Source organism: Kogia breviceps, chromosome X (assembly GCF_026419965.1).
Source record: "Kogia breviceps isolate mKogBre1 chromosome X, mKogBre1 haplotype 1, whole genome shotgun sequence".
Lineage (NCBI taxonomy): Eukaryota > Metazoa > Chordata > Mammalia > Artiodactyla > Physeteridae > Kogia > Kogia breviceps.
Window position 1 is genome coordinate 65,713,717 of NC_081330.1, and position 4,703 is coordinate 65,718,419.

Below are 4,703 nucleotides of genomic sequence, written 5' to 3' on the forward strand. Positions count from 1 at the left end.
GGCAATCTGTATATCTTCTTTGGAAAAATGTCTATTTAGTTCTTCTGCCCATTTTTGGATTGGGTTGTTTCTTTTTCTCTTATTGAGCTGCATGATTTGCTTATAAATTTTGGAGATTAATCCTTTGTCAGTTGCTTCATTTGCAACTATTTTCTCCCATTCTGAGGGTTGTATTTTGGTCTTATTTATGGTAACCTTTGCTGTGCAAAAGCTTTTAAGTTTCATTAGGTCCGATTTGTTTATTTTTGTTTTTATTTCCACTTCTCTAGGAGGTGGGTCAAAAAGGATCTTGCCATGATTTATGTCATAGAGTGTTCTGCCTGTTTTCCTCTAAGAGATTTGATAGTGTCTGGCCTTACATGTAGATCTTTAACCCATTTTGAGTTTATTTTTGTGTATGGTGTTAGGGAGAGTTCTAATTTCATACTTTTACATGTACCTGTCCAGTTTTCACAGCACCACTTATTGAAGAGGCTATCTTCTCCACTGTATATTCTTGCCTCCTTTATCAAAGATAAGGTGACCATATGTGCGTGGGTTCATCTCTAGGCTTTCTTTCCTGTTCCATTAATCTATATTTCTGTCTTTGTGCCAGTACCATACTGTCTTGATTACTGTAGCTTTGTAGTGTAGTCTGAAGCCAGGGAGCCTGATTCCTCCAGCTACATTTTTCGTTTTCAAGATTCCTTTGGCTCTTCGGGGTCATTGTTTTATTTCTTTACATAAATAAAAAAAATCTGAAAGGGAAATTAAATAAACTTCCTTTTATAATCACATCAATAACAATAAAATAACTGGGAATAATCTCAATCAGGAGGTGAAAACCTATATACTGAAAAGTATAAAACTTTGATAAAGAAAATTGAAGATGGTTCAAAGAAATGGAAATATATCCTATACTCTTGGATTGGAATAATTAATATTGTTAAAATGTCAATACTACACAAATCATTCTACAGATTTAATGCAATCCCTATAAAAATAAATATGACAATTTTCACAGGACTAGAACAAGTACTCCTAAAATTTACATGGAACCAAAAAGACCCAAACTGTCAAAGCAATCCTAAGGAAAAGGAACAAAGCTGGAGGTATAACCCATCTAGACATCTGACTATACCGCAAAGCTGCAATAATCAAAACAGTGTGGTGCTGGCACAAAATAAATCATACAGATCAGTGGAACAGAATAGAGAGCCACTAAATAAACACACACACCTATGGGCAATTAATCTACAACAGTGCTAACTTTGGCAGCAAATATACTAAAATTGGAATGATACAGAGAAGATTAGCATGGCCCCTGAACAAGGATGAAATGCAAATTCGTGAAACATTCCATATTTTTCAAAGCAATCTTGAGAACAAAACACAGAGTTGGAGGAATCACACTCCCTGACTTCAGACTATACTACAAAGCTACAGTAATCAAGACAGTATTGTACTTGCACAAAAACAGAAATATAGATCATTGGAACAGGATAGAAAGCCCAGAGATAAACCCACACACATATTGTCACCTTATTTTTGATAAAGGAGGCAAGAATATGCAGTGGAGAAAAGAGAGCCTCTTCAATAAGTGGTGCTGGGAAAACTGGAGAGGTACATGTAAAAGTATGAAATTCGGTCACTCCCTAACACCACACATAAAAATAAACTCAAAATGGGTTAAAGACCTAAATGTAAGTCCAGAAACAATCAAACTCTTAGAAGAAAACATAGGCAGAACACTCTATGACATAATTCACAGCAAGATCCTTTTTGACCCATCTCCTAGAGAAATGGAAATAAAAACAAAAATAAACAAATAGGAACTAATGGAACTTAAAAGCTTTTGCACAGCAAAGGATACCATAAACAAGACCAAAAGACAACCCTCAGAATGGGAGAATATAGTTGCAAATGAAGCAACTGACAAAGGATTAATCTCAAAATGTATAAGCAAATCATGCAGCTCAATAAGAAAAAAAAAAAAAAAACCGAATCCAAAAATGGGCAGAATACCTAAATAGACATTTCTCCAAAGAAGATATACAGATTCCCAGCAACACATGAAAGAATGTTCAGCGTCATTAATCATTAGAGAAATGCAAATCAAAACTTAAATAAGATATCATCTCACACGGGTCAGAATGGCCATCATCAAAAAATCTAGAAACAGAGGGGAGCGAGAAGATGGCGGAAGAGTAAGACACAGGGATCACCTTCCTCCTCACAGATACATCAGAAATACATCTACACGTGGAACTTCTCCTATAGAACACCCACCAAACGCTGGCAGAAGACCTCAGACCTCCCAAAAGCCATGTGGATTAAAGGCTCTTGGCACTCCAGCCAGGTGTCAAGGCTGTGTCTCTGAGGTGGGAGAACTAACCTCAGGACACTGGTCCACAAGAGACCTCTCAGCTCCACATAATATCAAATGGCAAAAATCTCCCAGAGATCTCCATCTCAACACCAAGACCCAGATTCACTCAAGGACCAGCAATGAACAGTGCTGGACACCCTATACCCAACAAAGAGCAAGACAGGTCTACAGCCCCATCCATTGGCAGAGAGGCTGCCTAGAATCACAGTAAGGCTACCGACATCCCCATACACACCCCCAAACGTGGACCTGCCCGCCAGGGAGACGGGATCCAGCCTCATCCACCAGAACAGGGACACTGGTCACCCCGACCAGGAAACCTGCTCAACCCACTGAACCAACATCAGCCACTGGGGACAGCCACCAAAAATAGACAGAAATACGAACCTGCAGCCTGCAAAAGGGAGACGCCAAACACAGTAAGATAAGCAAAATGAGAAGACAGAAAAACACACAGCAGATGAAGGAACAAGATAAAAATACACTAGACCTAACAAATGAAGAGGTAATAGCCAATCTACCTGAAAGAGAATTTAGAATAATGATGGTGAAGATGATGCAAAATCTTGGAAAAAGAATAGACAAATTGCAAGAAACAGTTAACAAGGACCTAGAAGAAATAAAGAGGAAGCAAGTAATGATGAGCAACACAATAAATGAAATGAAAAATACTCTAGACGGGATCAGTAGCAGAATAACTGAGGCAGAAGGACGGATAAGTGACTTGGAAGATAAAATAGTGGAAATAACTACTGCAGAGCAGAAGAAAGAAAAAAGAATGAAAAGAACTGAAGTCAGACTCAGAGATCTCTGGGACAACATTAAATGCACCAACATTCGAATCATAGGGGTCCCAGAAGAAGAAGAGAAAAAGAAAGGGACTGAGAAAATATTTGAAGAGATTATAGTTGAAAACTTCCCTAATATAGGAAAACAAATAGTCAACCAAGTCCAGGAAGCACAGAGAGTCCCATACAGGATAAACCCAAGGATAAACACGCTGAGACACATAATAATCAAACTGTCAAAAATTAAATACAAAGAAAACATATTAAAAGCAGCAAGGGAAAAACAACAAATAACACACAAGGGAATACCCATAAGGCTAACATCTGATCTTTAAGAAGAAACTCTACAAACCAGAAGGGAGTGGCAGGACATATTTAAAGTGATGAAGGAAAAAAACCTACAACCAAGATTACACTACCCAGCGAGGATCTCATTCAGATTTAATGGAGAAATTAAAACCTTTACAGACAAGCAAAAGCTGAGAGAGTTCAGCACCCCCAAACCAGCTTTACAACAAAAGCTAAAGGAACTTCTCTAAGCAAGAAACATAAGAGAAGGAAAAGACCTACAAGAACAACCCAAAACAATTAAGTAAATGGTAATAGGAACACACATATCAATAATTACCTTAAATGTAAATGGATTAAATGCTCCCAGCAAAAGACACAGACTGGCTGAATGGATACAAAAACAGGACCCATATATATGCTGTCTACAAGAGACCCACTTCAGACCTAGGGACACTTACAGGCTGAAAGTGAGGGGATGGAAAAGTATATTCCATGCAAATGCAAATCAGAAGAAAGCTGGAGTAGCAATTCTCATATCAGACAAAATAGACTTTAAAATAAAAGCTACTACAAGAGACAAAGAAGGACACTACATAATGATCAAGGGATCGATCCATGAAGAAGATATAACAGTTGTAAATATTTATGCACCCAACATAGGAGCACCACAATACATAAGGCAAACACTAACAGCCATAAAAGGGGAAATCGACAGTAACACAATCATAATAGGGGACTTTAACACCCCACTGTCACCATTGGACAGATCATCCAAAATGAAAATAAATAAGGAAACACAAGCTTTAAATGATACATTATACAAGATGGATTTACTTGATATTTACAGGACATTACATCCAAAAAGAACAGAATACACATTTTTCTCAAGTGCCCATGGAACATTCTCCAGGATAGATCATATCTTGGGTCACAAATCTAGCCTTGGCAAATGTAAGAAAATTGAAATCGTATCAAGTATCTTTTCTGACCACAACACTATGAGACTAGATATCAATTACAGGAAAAGATCTGTAAAAAATAAAAACACATGGAGGCTAAACAATACACTACTTAATAACGAAGTGATCACTGAAGAAATCAAAGAGGAAATCAAAAAGTACTTAGAAACAAATGACAATGGAGACACGATGAACCAAAACCTATGGCATACAGCAAAAGCAGTTCTAAGAGGGAAGTTTATAGCAATACAATCATACCTTAAGAAACAGGAAGCATCTCGAATAAACATCTTAACT

At 37.4% G+C, this 4,703-nt stretch overlaps 1 non-coding gene across 1 annotated transcript; it reads left to right on the plus strand.

Annotated features, from left to right (window-relative positions):
• The first annotated feature begins 1,241 nt into the window (after positions 1-1,241).
• LOC131749113 (U6 spliceosomal RNA) lies at positions 1,242-1,348 on the plus strand. Its single transcript, XR_009333221.1, has one exon. It is a non-coding gene; the product is annotated as a U6 spliceosomal RNA (small nuclear RNA).
• The last annotated feature ends 3,355 nt before the right edge of the window (positions 1,349-4,703 follow it).